The following is an 18,551-nucleotide window of genomic DNA, read 5'->3' as shown; positions in this document are numbered from 1 at the left end:
CAGTCAATGCAGAGAGACGTAAGATTGCCAGAGGCTGAAAAAATAAAACCATTGATACAATAGGTTTATACTAATCTTAAAATGCAAGACAAACTGCAAAATCGTTTACCAATGCCCGAATCTGTCAAAGAGGACAATATGGTGTAATTGCAGACCACAATTCGGGGTGTTTCTTGATGTGGGCGTTCCTTGATATCATAGATGATTTGTTAAAGTTGGAGGTTAGGATGACGAGGATAATTCACGTGGCAGGTTAGGAGGATAAAGGTTCAAGTTAGGAAAAGGGGTAGTCTTAGTTATAATGTTACATTTGTCAACAACTGTTGTGCCCGACGCGAAATAAACGACCACGGATCAATGTCGAGCAACAATGGGAGTAACTTGATGTCAAGAAACGCCCTTAATTGTGATCTGCAATTACACCCTTCTCAAAGAGGAGGGTAGTTGCCATTGGACGAGTTTTAGGTCTTTGAAAAAAATGAACGTTCTAAAAAAAGAATGAAAGGAAAAGGGAGGTGGGGACATAGACAAATGTTGAAATATAATTTCTGCGAGCCCGGCGAAGCTTCACTGTTGGTAAAAGCTAAACTAGTTTAGCATGCCAAAGGAGTTGGATTGCTAGGAAACAAGCTAAGCGCACTTTAAAAGAGGTAAGCTCGGCCGAGATTTGAAATACTCGGTCCCACCACAGCTAGCTAGCTAGGCAGTTCAGGTTAGCAAYCTAATTTATGAGTAGCTAACGTTTCGTACAAATTGGTTAGTTAACGAATTGCTTCGATAACAACTAGCAGCCGTTAACTAACCGTTTGTCTGCCATAGGTTGCAGTTAGTTAGCTGGCTAAAGCGCACCCACGTTGCTAGTTAGCTCACGTTAGCCCAGTTAACTAGCTAACGCTAGCTAGAAGCTATTTATTTTCTAGGTAAGTTAGCTACATAGACACAGATAGAACAATGAGCTATGAGGGTTAGTTATACAAATCTTTGCCATAACCTTAGTTAGCCATGTTGTCAGGATTTTGGCAAGCACCAGAAATACTTGAATGAGTATACTACAGTTGTCAGCAAGCTAGTTATGGTGTCAGGAACAAATTCCACGCTAACTAACATTAACCAACCAAGCTAACCGTTAGCTACGATGCAATATAGAAGACGCAGCACAATGATAATGCTGGTACAGTAGCAAGTTCGCTGTTAGTATATTATGTAACGTTAGTTATAGCGAACTATAACCCCCTGTTTCTTTTGTTTTGCCTCCGTCTATCCGTTGATTTACGTCCGGTAAATTGTTCCTGACACAATGTATTGGCAATTTGACTGGCAAGAATAAGTAATAAGTTACTAGCTAGGATACAACTGTTTCAGGATAATCAGCAAATATCCATATACACTTGTTATTATACAGCTCAATCTTACTTCGGAAACGCTTTTACTTTGTAATGCCAATATACCCCAAAATTGTATTCAATGTTAGTTGTGTATGCCTAGGCCTGTAGCCCAACAACAAGGAATATCATTCTCTCCCCCAAAGATTGCATTCTCTATAAATATCATTGCTGGGTGATTTCTCACTCTACCTTGATGTATAGGTGCTAGATATAAAGTTAACCTCCAATCAGAACTGTAATAGCTAACATTCTGTAATTGCTACTGGGCACTCTTTCTTCCAAGTGTGTAATTACAGCAACAGCCAAGTTTCATTTGTCCTGTTTAGCAGCTGTTTTTGTCCCCCTCTTAAATTGGGCCACATCCAGACTGGCATGGGAACCAAACATCAGTGTCTGTGAAAACGTTTGGCAGTGTACACACTGCACAGTAAAGATCAGTCATAATAGGGTCGCCTGTCAGCTGCCACTGTCTTCTGGTGTGTTTGTACGGGGGAATAGTTGTGTTTCATGTCTAACATTCTTAGAACTTTCTGCTCTGTTGAGTGCAACAGACAGACAATGGGGAGTTTGTTCTTGTTTTCTGGAGGCAAGCACTGAAATGGGAACACAGACACACAGAGGAATCTGGTCACTTTGCAATGAGCCTGGAGGTGGAGAGGGCTGAACTATTTCAGACGTAGCCTGTGGACCCCGAGGCCTTTACAATGCACTTCTCATCTGGAGAAAAGTTTGTCTGTGTCACTCCCACATGGGTGTTGTACAAGCTCTGAATAATCAGTAACCACTTAATTCAAGGACTGGTGCTCTTTCATTGTCGAATAACAGACCACATCTTACATAACTTATAATGCTGATGCATCATAATGGGTTAGAATTTATTATTTTTTATTAAAAAACATCACTAGATTGTCATAGTCAAGACAGGAGGCTGTTAGATTTTCCTAGGATTAGTGGCAGTCTGGTTTGTTGTGGTGACTTTTTAAAGTGAGTGTAAGGTACAGTGAGGGCCCTGTTTTCCCCATCCCATACATGTCTCTCTCTGTGTGGTTGACTCATACTCCCGGCCTCACCCTGCAAGGATAAGCATTTGATGGCAGTACAGGTGTGTGATTGCACTGTACACAGACACACACACTGGGTCTATGTGCATAGGAACAGCAGGGAATCCCTCTAGATTGCAGAGGGACATCTATCTGCAATTATCTGGGGCATAAATCCAGGGAATGTGTGTTTTTTGGTTTAATCTGGTAAGACATTAATGGCATTGAGTGTAGGGATGAAAGGCCAGGCTCACTAAGAATGGCCCTGACTAAGCATCCCTGGCTCCCCTTTGCAAGGAGTTAATTTTGCAGCTTGTCCTCATTTATTTGCGCTGTTATCAAAATAGTTTCTCTCATACACCCAACATGTGATCATCATGACACGTTTGTGAAGAAACATTTTCCTCTGAAATCTCTCTGTATGAGGTTGTGCAGGTATTCATGGACTGAAAACAGAAGTACTGTGTTCTCTTTTCATACCAGCATTATGTCATGTCTGTATAATTCCGATCAATACGACTTGATTGTTGCTAAGGATTTGCACACACATCAGGTACATGGAATGAACAATGTTAATACCTTGGTACAATTGAGCAAGGTCTCTCAAATTTCAAGGTGGCATGATGTTTTTGAAGGCAACTAAGAGCTGGCCTCTGGTTGAATGGTTCTCTTGTCAGCCCATGGGCTTGTCTCCTCTCAGGATGAGACAGAGGAGGGCCATGGATCACTTATCACTGGAGTGTGGTGGTTAGATTTACAGGAGCCAAATAATAACTGTGCAGTAAAGAGCATTTCACTTCTTATTGAGCCCGGTGTGTCACTGTTTCTCCTGTCCCATCAGACTGACACTGTTGTCCTTCACCCTCTCTTACTGCTTTGTCCCTGTACTGACCAACTGACTGACACTTTTTGCGCCTCTGCCATCTGGTAAACAAATATATYATGCTTACCATTATTTACCTACAGGGCTGCACAAATATCTTGCCTTGCTTCTGAACTCTCTGTAACACCTGTATCTGACTGACCTATGACCTCTCAACAGTTCATCTACTGCCTTATCAAGAGAACTTAAAGGAAACCTGGATTTAGAGTGTGAACTACATCCGGCTGTATTCTTATTACCAGCTGAATTACAGCCTGTATTTGCTTGCCTGGTGACTGTGATGCTGGATCTCTTGCCAAATGATCTACTAAACCTAACTGAAAAGGTTGGAGGCATGACTGTGTTTGCTTGGAGCTAAATCATTAATCTGAACTGCTGCAGTGGGTATCCACCGGCAATAATGAAGAGCATGTTAAACTGAAAGGTCATGCAAGTTACTGTTTAAATAGCTGTTCTTCATCCGACAAGCCCCCCCCCCCCTTCTTGAGTCATAGTGATCCTAAAATGAGAGATCCTTTCTCTTTGGATTCAAAGGCTGTGTTCTGTAATACACAGAAATGTGGGGTAAGTTCAGCTAGAAATAGCCTATAATTGGACCTTGCTGAGGCAGATTATTTTTGGGTCGGGAGAACTGGTTTGGAGCAGGATAATTAATGTTTGGGACTGACTTCACCAAAGAAACCACCCTGTCCTTGGCCCAAGGAAAGCCAACTCTGTACCTCTCTCACACCTCATACAGTGTGCTTGTGTGTTTGGATTGGAACTTTCAGGGATGTGTACTAGGCTTCACATACCTCCTATTTTTAGAAAGCACACTATTTGTGAGGAAGAGCTTTTAAAACATGCAAATAAGGGGGTCCTGTTTGGGTGGTAGCATGAACTCCTTCTCTGTCAGAAGCTAGTGATGTTTCCGCTCCATAGGAAGGTAGTGATTATGCCAGGGCAAAGCCTGTCATTTTAGTGCTGGTGAACCAGATGTACTTGGTTCTTCTTTGTCCCTTTTGCATTACCATTACAGAAATGGGTGTGGCTCCATGTGTAAAGCACAACACAGGCCTGTGTTTGGTACCTGGAGGGGGGGGGGGGGGGGGGGGGGTAATAATAGTGAGACCTCACCCCAGTCATGACTGCACCAGTGGTGAGATCAAGATAATATAGTATATTCTCACTTGCAGATGAGATCAGCATCCTGTCTGACCTAGAAAACCCTGGCGGAATTTCAGTTTCACTTAACCATTGATCAGGTTGGTGCTGCATACTGTGGTGCCCTTTGTTGTCCAGGCTTCTTACTCTCACCCCACGACAATGTCTATTTCAGCACGTCTGTCACAACCGGTCATAGTGTGTAGGTAGGCCTAGTTACGTAAATGTCGTCAATGTTATTATTTCCAAGCTGCAAAATGCATGAGTGCAACTCTGTACTTCTGCTGCTTGTCATGGGTCTATATATAGATGGCAGGGGTTTCGTTAGCTGCCTTTTGGACCCCAAATAAATGCATAACTGATTAAATTGGCGCTGATCAATTGTCCGGGAGAAGGGAGAGAGAAAAAATCCCTTTGCGATAAAATGCATTTTGGCCTATTCATTGATTGAAATAGCCTACCAGTCGATGTATGTCGAGAGCTGTTAATACAGCTCAAATAGCTGTTTTAATGAAGCTGGACTGAAACGTGCTTTGATAAGCACAATCATTGCGCAACAATACATTTTWAAAAATGTCACGATTTAAAGAAAGCTACTTTTATTTCTCAACTGGTAATTGAAGCGCGCTTCCAATTCGCCATTCAAGTGCATAGGCAACTAGGCAGGCTTCAGCGCGTCACACACCACTTTGCAATGAGCTGGAGGCAGCATGGATTTGAAAACATTTACGTACTTGTTTGAAGCTTGAACGCTTTACTACATACTGGGGCATGTAGTAAAGCTTCAAAGTAGCCTATTATTTTATAAAGACATGTGCCAATGTGCCATTGAAACCAGTAGCCTTTTTCTCTCATGCTCTATTTGTTTTCAAATCAACTTTTCATTGTCCAGTAGTCAAAGGCACAATCCTAGTCATATTAGCAACCCATGCTAATTGTTGCATATTTTAAATCTCCCCTCTTATTAAATTTCTAATYGATATTTTCATCGGTCACATGAAACTGCTCACAATGGCGTTTTACGCTAGTTTAATTATGGAACAAACATTCACACGTATCCTGCTGGCTTGTGCGCTTATTTATTTATTTACCTTTATTTAACCAGGCAAGTCAGTTATGAACAAATTCTTATTTTCAATGACGGCTTAGGAACAATGGGTTAACTGCCTTGTTCAGGGGCAGAACGACAGATTTTGTACCTTGTCAGCTCGGGGATTCGATCTTGCAACTTTTTGGTTACTAGTCCAACACTCTAACCACTGGGCTACACTGCCGCCCAGCTTATAATGTGAATAAATAGTTTGTTATGTTAAATGTTGCATGAGCCTCATTTGCTTTTTACTTGTTTATTTTTATGTAGTCTAGGCCTAATGGTTGTATGAAATTGGGATTTATCGTCCCACAGCTGTCCTAGAGTCTGGAATAGGCTACTTCTTTCTCGCGCAGAACGACAAGCTAAGCTGACCAATGGAGTAGGCAAACGTTTCTAATATGGGTGATAGTAGATTGACATGCAGTGCATTCGTAAAGTATTCAGACCCCTTTGTCCACATTTTGTTATGTTACGTTACAGCCTTATTCTAAAATGGATGAAATATATATTTTCTTTATCAATCTTCACACTACCCCAACTTGAGATGCATTTTAAGGCAATGGATGAGAAAGTTAACTGATCATTTCCAAACGTTTAGGTCAGTTACATGCTGCTGCTTTGCGATCCATTAACGCAAAGGTTGCATTTAAATGGGCTACGTTTTACTGATGCATTTGGCAATATTCAATTCATAGGCACAAAACATATAAACCAAAGCATTCACTGTGAACGTTGATAGGCTACATGTAGTCCATTCATATATAAACTCAGCAGAAAAATAAACATCAGCTGTGTTTATTTTCAGGAAACATAACATGTGTAAATATTTGTATGAACATAAGATTCAACAACTGAGACAAACTGAACAAGTTCCACAGACATGTGACTAACAGAAATGGAATAATGTGTCCCTGAACAAAGGGGGGGGTCAAAATCAAAAGTAACAGTCAGTATCTGGTGTGGCCACCAGCTGCATTAAGTACTGCAGTGCATCTGGACTGCACCAGATTGACAGTTCTTGCTGTGAGATGTTACCCCACTCTTCCACCAAGGCACCTGCAAGTTACCGGACATTTCTGGGGGGAATTGCCCTAGCTCTCACCCTCCGATCCAACAGGTCCCAGACGTGCTCAATGGTATTGAGATCCGGACTCTTCGCTGGCTATGACAGAACACAGACATTCCTGTCATGCAGGAAATCACGCATAGAACGAGCAGTGTGGCTGGTGGCATTGGCATGCTGGAGGGTCATGTCAGGATGAGCCTGCAGGAAGGGTACCACATGAGGGAGGAGGATGTCTTCCCTGTAACGCACTGCGTTGAGATTGCCTGCCATGACAACAAGCTCAGTKCGATGATGCTGTGACGCATCGCACCAGACCATGACAGACCCTCCACCTCCAAATCGATCCCGCTCCAGAGTACAGGCCTCGGTGTAACACTCATTCCGTCGACGATAAACGCGAATCCGACCATCACCCCTGGTGAGACAAAACCGCAACTCGTCAGTGAAGAACACTTTTTACCAGTCCTGTCTGGTCCAGCAACGGTGGGTTTGTGCCCACAGGCAATGTTGTTGCCGGTGATGTCTGGTGAGGACCTGCCTTACAACAGGCCTACGAGCCCTCAGTCCAACCTTTCTCAGCCTTTTGCGGACAGTCTGAGCACTGATGGAGGGATTGTGCGTTCCTGGTGTAACTCGGGCAGCTGTTGTTGCCGTCCTGTACCTGTCCCGCAGGTGTGATGTTCGGATGTACCGATCCTGTGCAGGTGTTACACGTGGTCTGCCACTGCAAGGACGATCAGCTGTCCATCCTGTCTCCCTGTAGCGCTGTCTTCGGCGTCTCACAGTACGGACATTGCAATTTATTGCCCTGGCCACATCTGCAGTCCTCATGCCTCCTTGTAGCATGTCTAAGTTACGTTCACACAGATGAGCAGGGACCCTGGGCATCTTTCTTTTGGTGTTTTTCAGAGTCAGTTGAAAGGCCTCTTTAGTGTCCTACATTTTCATAACTGTGACCTTAATTGCCTACCGTCTGTAAGCTGTTAGTGTCTTAACGACCGTTCCACAGGTGCATGTTCATTAATTGTTTATGGTTCACTGAACAAGCATGGTGAACAGTGTTTGAACCCTTTACAATGAAGATCTGTGAAGTTATTTGGATTTTTACGAATTATCTTTGAAAGACACGGTCCTGAAAAAGAGACGTTTATTTTTTTTTACTGAGTTTAGTTTATGCTCGAGTTGATAAATTTTTCTTGCGCACACCTGTCAAAAAAACAGTTTTTTCTGGATGGAAATTTTACACTCCTGCAATGTAAAAATTACTGACATGGCAGACTCGGACGGGACAAAAATGATGTTTTGTGCTCATGCACATAATTACATTATCCGACTAATCCCAGTAAAAGAAAATGAACCCCGTCCGAATAGGGAACAATAGGACCTGACCTATAGCATATTATAATCCCATCAATACATTGGATATAACAAACTGAACACCGTAACACGTCAGCACAATGGATGCAGAGGACGTGACAACTCGAAACGGGGGAATATTTACAGGTTGCTCATGAGGTAAAGGGAAAGTCAGATGTGTGGAATAAATGTGACCTAGTTGTTGAAAATACTGGAGATCAAGAAAAATAAGTTAAGGCACAAGCACTGCGTGCATATTGTGTGTGCCGAACAGGTGCTTTATTCTGCAGATTACAATATCATTTTTCGGACCTTTTGGAACAATGTAAACAACACTAAAGTATACGCGTACAGAGTAAACTTTTTGAGTTTTTTTGTTAAGCCTTTATTACAGCAAAGACTAAACAGTCGCATTTGTTCGTGAATGCAATTTCCGAAATGGAACGGTTAATTTATTGTTTAAGCTATTTATTCAAGGCTCGCTTTATTTCATTTTAAAACTAAAATGCTTGATTTGCATTTCAAATCATGAATGACGCATATGCTGCGCGATGACATGAACAAATTATTTGATTGATACAGTGGCTTATAGGCCTATATTTAAACTTCTAAGTAAATTACTGTATTAAGACTAGTGAAGCACCAATATGACATTTTTGGCTGGTACTGATATCCGATTTTTTTTTTCTTTTTTTCCCCTTGCCAGAAAAACGATACTGATAACCAATTATTACAAAAAAAATGTGCGTTCTTTTAAGCGTTCTAGTACAGTTAAATAGTTAACACACACACATGGATGCAGGGGTCTAAGGCACTGCATCTCAGTGCAAGAGGCGTCACTACAGTCCCTGGTTTGAATCCAGGCTGTATCACATCTGGCCGTGATTGGGAGTCCCATAGGGCGGCGCACAATTGGCCCAGCGTCGTCCAGGTTTGGCCGGGGTAGGCCGTCATTGTAAATAAGAATTTGTTCTTAACTGATTTCACGAGTTAAATAAAGATTACACACTAGAGGTCGACCGATTTTATGATTTTTCAACGCCGATACCGATTATTGGAGGACAAAAAAAGCKGATTCCGATTTAATCGGCCGATTGGGAGGATTTATTTTTTATTTTTAATAATGACAATTGCAACAATACTGAATGAACAATGAACACTTTTATTTTAACTTAATATAATACATAAATAAAATCAATTTAGTCTCATAACATGAGAACATATGTTAAAACGAACCACCAGCTTTCATGGGTCTTCAATATTCCCAGTTAAGAAGTTTTAGGTTGTAGTGCAGAAAGCAGAGCTTGTCTGCATGGTCCCCTGTCAGTCTGCTCCTCCACGAAACACTGACCTTATTTTAAGTAGATCAAGACATTCTCTATGGAAGACATGAACGGTAAAATAACGAAGGAACCCCTTTCAAGTTCAGCCGCAAGTTATTACAGGAATTATAACGCGTTGACTATTTCTCTCTAAACCATATACCTTTGACTAATCCGTAAACTATCACCTCGAAACAAAACATTTATTCCGTTCTGTATTTTATCTAACGGGTGGCATCCATGAGTCTAAATATTCCTGTTACATTGCACAACCTTCAATGTTATGTCATAATTACGTAAAATTCTGYCAAATTAGTTRGCAAAGAGCCAGGCGGCCCAAACTGTTGCATATARCCTGACTCTGCGTGCAATGAACGCAAGAGAAATGACACAATTTCACCTGGTTAATATTGCCTGCTAACCTGGATTTCTTTTAGCTAAATATGCAGGTTTAAAAATATATACTTGTGTATTGATTTTAAGAAAGGCATTGATGTTTATGGTTAAGCACACATTGGAGCAATGACAGTCATTGATTGTTTTTATAAGATAAGTTTAATGCTAGCTAGCAACTTACCTTAGCTTACTGCATTTGCGTAACAGGCAGGCTCCTCGTGGAGTGCAATGTAATCAGGTGTTAGAGCATTGGACTAGTTAACTGTAAGGTTGCAAGATTGGATCCCCCGAGCTGAACGAGGCAGAACGTTCCTAGGCGGTCATTGAAAATAAGAATGTGTTCTTAACTGACTTGCCTAGTTAAATAAAGGTGTAATTTTTAATTTTTTAAATAAATAAATCGGCGCCCAAAAATCGGCCCTAATTAYTCGGCCATTCCGATTTAATCGGTCGACCTCTATTGCACACACACACCACACTGTCCAAAAAGTTATTTTGTTGGCATTTACGTATGTCCCCATTAACAGTAAAACATAATCAAAACCTATTTCTTTCACTTACTTGCTGTGCTGTTTCGTTGTTCAGTCGTTTCGTTCTCAACCAGGGTTTCTATGGAACGCTGTTTTGGTCTTTGCAACGCTGTTTTGGTCTTTGCGTGTCAAATAAGCTTGTTGACCAATCAGGACCTGAATATGACTGCATGTCACATAATAATTTAACGCGTTCATACATTTTTTTTCGTAGTTATTACACATTGATTACACTCTCTCGTATTTCATATGTCACAACGATTCATCGATACGTATGCTATGATGCTGGTCAAGTTGTCTCGCGCAACAGTGCTGGTCATAAAAAAATGTTTTATTCTAAAGCTAGCTAGCTCATGGATGCAAACAATGTTCTTCCCCAAAAGCATAGCAAAACAACATCTGTTTCAGTAGCTATAGCTAGCTAGCTAATTATATAGCTAGGTGTCATCTAAAATAACCCTAATTTATAAGACAGTTCTTATTTGATTAATGGTGGTTGGACCCATCTATGTGAAGCTAGCCACAATAACGATTAGCCACAATAGTGGACTTTGCAGTTAGCCTTCAAAATAAAAGTATGGCTTAATTCTACTATGTATGAATTTGCATCAAATTCAAAGAGGTACTTTTATTTTGAAGGCAAACTCCAAATTCCGCTATTGTACCTAATCCTTATTGTGGCTAGCTTCACAACCCGGGCAGGTCGAGCCTCACTAGCCAGATGAAGCTAGCTGGCTGCTTGTAACGTTAGCTTTGGGCAACAGGGTTAAGTAGCTGGCTAGCTATTTATTTTCATGAACTGAAGTTCAATTTCAATAGGTGAACAACAAGTGGCAACCTAGCTAATACTTACTCAAGGATTCCTAAATCATTGCTAAGAATAATGAAAATGACTGCAGTTTCTACAGGTCATTGTTTTCAGACTGGTTGTAATTGGTGCTAGCTAGGTACCAAGCTGAAGCTAGCTACCCCGGAAGTTGCGGTCAAACAAATGATGCTTTATTACTAATGGGGTATTGTAAACACATCATTCGTGGCCTGTGTTTGCAGACTTTTTTTGTACAGCTTTGACAGTGCTACTGTATCGTTTTTGACACGCAAAGACTCAAATGGCGTTCCATAGTATCTATGTCGTGAAGCTAATAGCAGTGACGCTATTACTGTGTAACTCCGGTAGGGCAACATCTGAAAAATAGCACACTTGGTAGTGTATACCAGTGCTCGACCAGTCGGCGAAAGCCAACATCACCCACGACAGGGAACGGTTGATTGTCAAGGGCAATGAATTCCATTCTCTTGGCTTTAATTGATTTCGCCTTTGAGTTGTCTCGCTGAAATTCTTACTCTTTCAAATGACTGCTCGATCCACACAGCAGACGTTGTGGGCTAGGTTAGGAATGCTGTGTTGTGCAAATTTTTATGTGGTGTAATTACATCATGTACCTACGTTATATAGGTATGCACGTCAGCTTTGACATTGGTTTTGCACATCGGCATTAAACTAGACATCGGCCGATACCGATGTTGGCATTTTTTGTTAATATCAGCCGATTCTGATATGTTCACTTAAAAATATATATATATTTTTTTATATTGTGCATTCCTAATTAAGACTATGTAGGATGTGCTCTTAGACCTACAGCGCGATGGTGGTTATAAAGGGTGCTGTACTAAGCCTACTAATGATAACATATTATCATAATTATGAGAAAGATAAAGGAGCATCATTATAAATATAATTTCTGATAATTTGGAACAGTGTAAAGCCTTTATTACAGCAAAGAAAAGATGTAAAAAAAAAACAGACGAATTTGTGAAACTGTTTACTTGACCTGTTACGTGAGGTTTGTTGTTGACGGAATCAGTAGGCTATTAAACAACCGGCAACAGAAGCAGGTTCTYTCTTATTTCTATAGATATATTGATTTATAAAGCCAGGCACATCTAACAGTTAGGCTATTGATTATAAACCTGATTTTAAGTTTTGGTTTCCTCACTTTTCTTAGACAAGGCAAGGGCTGCTTTCTCATATCCCAGCTCTGCTGCTGCTTCCGGGGCATTGTTCTAAAAACCGATAGGCTGGCTAACTTTGCTATTGTGCACATAGCATCATGGTCTAGGAAAAGGCACCAAATTCAACAGCACACTGATGTGTTTTAGAACCGTGGACAGCGACCACTCTCCAATGAGGGAGAAAGCGCATTTGTTATAAAATAATATTTTGTATTAGTGTCGCACCATTGTTATTATGTAATATAACCATATTCATTTTCAGTAGCACCTGTCTCAGAAGCACCGGTCTGATGGACTTTGCCATCCCCACGGCCTCCACAATGGTTCAGTCCACTCAGCGCGAATCACACCGGTATCTTGTACACCATGAGAGAGATAGAGAGATTTTTTTGTTGTTGTTGTAAAGTCAACCTTACATGAGAGGTTCATCTTTAATTTTATCTCTACTTTTCTTACAAAAAGTAGGGCAGTATATGTTAGAAATATCTAAACTTAGATTTTGGAGGGCTTAACAGGTGCACTTACCCTAATCTGTTACTCCCCAACCCAGTGAGGTAAAAAGGGCCTTTATGGTCTTATTCTCTGCTCCACTTGTTCTGTCTGGTCTGGTAACACACCTTTCCGGTGTTGCGGTCTGAGCTGTAACAGGAAGTTAATCTATTATTCACAGGTCTGTCAGTGTGTGTGTGAAGCATTTTGTCTGTGCGTTTTGGAGAAAGATGCCTCATTCCACTGTGAGTGTGTGTGAATGAGTTTGTTTTGCTACCTTTTTAAATACTGATGTGCTGTGGAGTTAGAGGTGTTCTGACCYTTTCCATTTAACGTCTGATCAATGGAAACAGGATGTACCTGAGCTCAATTTCGAGTCTCATAGCAAAGGGTCTGAATACTTATGTAAATAGGGTATTTCTGTTTTGTATTAATACATTTGCAACAATTTCTAAACCTGTTTTCTCTTTGTCGTTTTGGGGTATAGATTGTTAAGTTTTCCTCAATGTGGAAAAAGTCTAGGGGTCTGAATACTTTCCGAATGCACCGTATAGGCGGTTGTTACAGGATGCATCTCTGTGGGTGATTGACTGGTGTGGTAACTAATTTAATTATTTGTTTCAGAGTCTTGTGCACTGACATCGTTGGGACCTCTCCTTCCTGACTGCCCCAGTACAGCCACTGCTCTATGGCCTTAAGGTACGTAACGTTACACAGGTTTAGCAGGAGCTGTTTGCACTGTGATGTTCTTACATGGCTGTTACAGCAGCTCAGAGCAAAGCAGTGTGGGAACTGGGAAAGATTATTATGGCCGAAATAATAATTTTATTTGTTTAAATATTCCTTTAATTCTCTGGGCTTTAAACACTATATTAGGAAGTGGCATAGATGTTTTGGGCACTTTGTTTGGCAGTCAGGCACTTGTCAATCTCACTGGCGGTGGTTTTGACTCTAGGCTGTGAACTAGGTGTTGTCTGTCAGCTGTATGACATGAGAAATGTCACCGCAGTCTGACACTGATACACTCTACCACCATTAGACAGAACACACAAAGAAAGAGTTCTGTTCTTTGTTTGTATCATTTCCTTTGTGTCATATGAGTCTCTTTCTTGATAGATCACTGAAACTTGTTGAAGGGTTCCTTTCGGGCTAAGTGTGCACTGCCGTGCTTGTCTGATAGCATGGAAACGCCAAGGTATGCAAAGGCACGTCTCTGCAGGACAGAGAGGAGCACGTTGGTTCCTGCAACATATCAATAGAATAGGTTTGACCTTTAGATTGCACTCTTTTATTGGTTCTTGAGCAAGCAGTAATGTAGCAGATTTGGAATGGAGCTGTTTGGTTCTGTTCACTTTAATCTACCCGTTTTATAGTMCTGTGCAACACTCTGGCCTCTAGCTGGTAATTTGAAGCCCTCTTGTTAGTTATGAGTGGTGATTGGCCAAGACCGAAACGTGTGTGATTGTTACCCGGGGGCTGGTTAAGTGACATTCTCACGTTCCCCAGCAATGACAACCATGTTGCCTATGGGCGGACCATACAACTATCTCAGGAGAGGCAACATAGCGACTGCCTGGTTTCAATGACCCCTCCCCCTGTATTCAGATCTATGAAAGATCTGGATATTTGGAGGCAATGATGGATGAAGCGAAGCTCCGTCGTCCTTTCAGACCTGTGAAAAACTGAAGGGGGTATGTGAGAGCCAGGTGAAGGGGCAAGGCCAGAGGCATTGGAGAAGTGTTGCAGGAAGTGATTCACTGCTGAGACAGGCATCAAAGGTGTGTCATGTCAGACCATGTTTGCTGACTGCGGAAAGCTCCTTTTATCAACTCCTGTAGTGTTTGTCCAGACCACGTGAGGGCGTACAGCAACTGTCCTTACCCAACCTACTCCAGCTGTTGTTTGGGATCAGGTCAGGTGGATTAGCTGGCTGGGTTTCTGTCACGTGGAGGGAGCACAGCTCCGTTCTCACATAACAGGAGGGTCATCCTCAGTACTCCACTCAGTGAATGACCTTGTGTCTATCTGCGAGTGTAGCCAAGTGTTTGGGCGCTGTACAATCTGAGACAGCCCAGCCCGGCCCGGCAGTTTTCCTGTTTTTCTCAGGCGTGAAAGCAGGCCTGAGTAGCGTCGGGGCGGTATCCAGTGAGGCGTAGGAACCCTTGCGCATTGTTCCCTGAGTTTCCTCTCTCACATTCCCCGGGGCTGACTGGGATCTGGGCCTCCTGCACTGGGCTATTGTTTTAACCTGGCAGCAGCACTGACCTGGCCCCTCCACACTGCAGCCACCTCCACTGGCCATTGTACTGCCCTGGTCCAGTGATGACGATCTCACTGATCATTTGGCTTTCTCACTCTCTCTAGGCCTAACTAGCTTCTTTCTCTCTCTCTCTTCCAATCCTCTACTCAGCTCAGCCGGTCTCTCTTTCGCTCAATCTTTCAACTATTCATCTGTTATTTTGATCTGTTTTCTGTCAGATTCATTTTGGTTTGTTTTACATACACTGTGTACACAATTAGGAGCACTGATATTTCCATGACATAGACTGACTAGGTGAATTCAGGTGAAATCTATGATCCTTATTGTTGTCACTTGTTAAATCCACTTCAATCCATGTAGATGGACAGGAGGAGACGGATTAGAGGTATTTTTAAGCCTTGAGACATGGATTGTGTATCTGTGCCATTGACAGTGAATAGGCAAGACAAAAGATTTAAGTGCCTCTGAACGGGGTATGGTAGTAGGTGCCAGACACACCGGTTTGTGTCAAGAACTGCAACGTTGAGCGTGGAACACAGCAATTTCCCTGTCTATCAAGAATGTTCCACCACCCAAAGGCCATCCATCCAATTTGACACAACTGTGGGAAGCATTGGAGTCAACATGGGCCAGCATAGCATCCCTGTGGAACGCTTTCGATGCCTTGTAGAGTCCATGCCCCGACGAATTGAGGCTGTTCTGAGGGCAAAAGGGGTGCAACTAAACATTAGGAAGTTGTTCCTAATGTTTTGTCAACTCTGTGAACCTGCATTGGAAACACATAATCTAGATTAGAACAACAATGTACCAAAACGAAATTATCCCAATAATCCATGTCTCCCTCTGGCTCGGCCTTGGATGTAGGTTAATCTGCCAATATTTTCTGTGAAGATTGGGAGTTAAATTATTCTGTATACTATCACTTGGTTAGACTGAAATCAGTACTACTGTACATATCCCCTAGTCACACCAATGCAACATAGATATTGTGAAAGTCCAGGTCTGAAGAACTTGCAGCATCATCTTGGTGATTTCATCATGTTTCTACTCCCTGAGCAAGGGACCCTCTTCTTAAAGGGAATAGACCGAGCCTTGAGTGAGCTCAGCGCAAAGGCTCCTTCATCAGCTCCTCTGCTCAATGCTTTTTGTGCTGGCAGTGCAGTCTACTGACTGGCCTCTGGAGGGCAGGGCTGCTGTAATGCTAGCTGCCTAAGACATCCCAGTACACACCACTCCTGTCCTTTATTTGGCTTGTATCCATACACTGCAGCTTTATTCTTACACAGCAAAAACAGTTATGTGGTTAGTACTGAATGTAACTGAAAAGTAAAATGTGAAGAACAAGACAAAGTGTTTTGGCTGACATTTTTGGATTCTTAAAAAAAACTAAACTTTCTGTCGTGGGTGTGGGTGATTTGACAGAAAGCAGCTTTAGCACTCACACGGGGGGTGTACGCTGGGGTGGTACTGAAACCATTACACCACCTCAACTTGTTCTCACGCTGCACCAAAGGATGTGAGCACTTCCTCTTTACTTCCTACTGTGCCAGAACTCTAACCCAAGGCTCTGTCCTACTGAACACTAATACAGCTGACCTCAGTAAACCTGCATCAGTAGGCGCTATATTGCACAGCTCTCAAAACAGTAGCATTCAGATTATATGATACACAGAGCCATCTTTGTTCTATTTTAAGTTGTTTTACACAAGATGGGATGAGCTTCATCTGTCACAGCTGTTCTCAGATCAGGTTGGTAGAGGGCGCTCAGAGGGAGGTGTTCGTACTATTGGCTAAACTAAACCGCTCACAATAGGTGTGGTGATGACGAATCAGCAGAAAATTGACTTTCTTCATAATGACTCTCTAAATGGGCTACATCCATGTTGTGGCAATTCCTATTGAGTTAAACTGTTCTGTTTTGAATATCTATGCGATGCATGTATATTCAGTAACCTATAGAGCAAGTGTACTTTAATACTATTTGAGAAGGTCCAGTCACACACTTCCTAGGTGGCAAAGGTAGGAATGGATATTGTCTAGGGCTGGGAATTGCCAGGGAACTTCCGATACGATATTCTAACGATACTTAAGTGCCGATATGTATTGCGATTCTCACGATGCTATATCTATTGTGATTCGATATTGCAATTTGATGTTCCAAACATATTGCTCACTACTGTATATGTCTGCTGCAGAGGGACAAAGAGCATGAGAGAAAGGGTTTTGATCAGTCATGAAAATAAGTGCTGATGACATTGACTCACTATTTTAAAAAGATGGAGAACAAGCTTAGGAGGTAAAATACTGGAGTTTTTGTGCAGGTACAACCAACTAGTGCTAGCTAACACTACCAATACTTAGAAATCAATACTTAGATTAAGTATTGATATATTGTCCAAAATAATAGTGATATGGAATTATATCGATTTCCAGTTTTAATGCGTATTTCCTGCTATTCTGCTCATTTTGCCATGTCTTATGATTGTTCATATAATACCAGGGTAAGAACGGAGTTCGTGTAAGTAGAGCGTGTGCGAGACAATGGGATTGGAAAGTGTTAAGTGTAGGGTTGGCCTGTATCCAGATTTTCATAGCCTCACACCGTCCTTCTCGCTCACTGGGATTTACTGTATTACCAGTTTAGTACACAAGGGGGCGCTCCCTTCAAAAATGCTAAAATGAATGCTAACAACATTAGCACAAGTAATAACTAATTTGCGTTAAGGCTCCTAGCTAAATATGCTAACGAGCACAAACGAAAATAAATGAATTGCAAAGACAGGCAATCCGGGCTTKTAAAATTATACATATATAGGTAGGACCAGGTCTCTTAAAATATATTTTATGTCAATGAGGAAACTTGTATAAATAAGTTTAAAAATATATTTTAAAGTTGATGATTTTTGTTAGTTTGGACCTTTTACAAGCGAATGTGAAAGAGAACTTTAGCAAATTAACAATGTTTTGACACATGCTTGTCTGAAGACGGAATAGTACTGTCTCTGTGGAGTTTGGGAGTCGCTAGGGCAACGGGAAAGCCTACTATGCTCAGAGGAGATAGGGGAGGAGCAGAAGGGCCCAGAATAGAGAGGAGAAAAACGCAAGGAAATCAAGCTGCAGTGGCAGCTGTACAGATAACTCATCCAAAGGGCTTTGACATCTCAAACATGGTAGAAAGCTAACACAATATGAATCCCCGTGACCGTACTAATTCGGCCAGGGGTCACCCTAACGCAGAATTCTTTGTTCTACTATAGTTGCACGTCCCTGATCACTCTATTGAAGCAAAACAACACGGTTGACTTTCAATATGAAACGCAACCCCTGTCAATACACAGCTGGACTCGCCTGCTCCTGCTTTCTCCCGTTGTGCTATTTACAAACTAACACGACTGGCTCAAAGATTCTGGGGAACTACAGTAAGCTTCATAATGTGACGGGTGAAATGAAGAAGTCTATCTTTATCTCTTAACGTATTGCACACGTTGCCTGCAGGTATTTACTTAGAGTAGCTACAAATATTACAATTTATTGATGAACTTAAAAACAGTTTTGACATGATTTGGAAAAAAACA

General features: G+C 41.7%; 1 protein-coding gene across 1 annotated transcript in view; it reads left to right on the top strand.

Annotated features, from left to right (window-relative positions):
• The first annotated feature begins 453 nt into the window (after positions 1-453).
• The window catches only part of LOC111972303 (protein furry homolog-like), an 88,130-nt gene continuing 70,032 nt past the window's right edge, over positions 454-18,551 (top strand). The window contains exons 1-2 of the mRNA XM_070446186.1: positions 454-650; positions 13,341-13,415. The gene's annotated coding sequence lies outside the window, so the exon portion shown is untranslated. The remainder of the gene's footprint in view (positions 651-13,340; positions 13,416-18,551) is intronic.

Source organism: Salvelinus sp. IW2-2015, linkage group LG13 (assembly GCF_002910315.2).
Source record: "Salvelinus sp. IW2-2015 linkage group LG13, ASM291031v2, whole genome shotgun sequence".
Lineage (NCBI taxonomy): Eukaryota > Metazoa > Chordata > Actinopteri > Salmoniformes > Salmonidae > Salvelinus > Salvelinus sp. IW2-2015.
The sequence above is the reverse complement of the archived record's forward strand: the minus strand, read 5'-3'. Positions and strand labels throughout refer to the sequence as shown.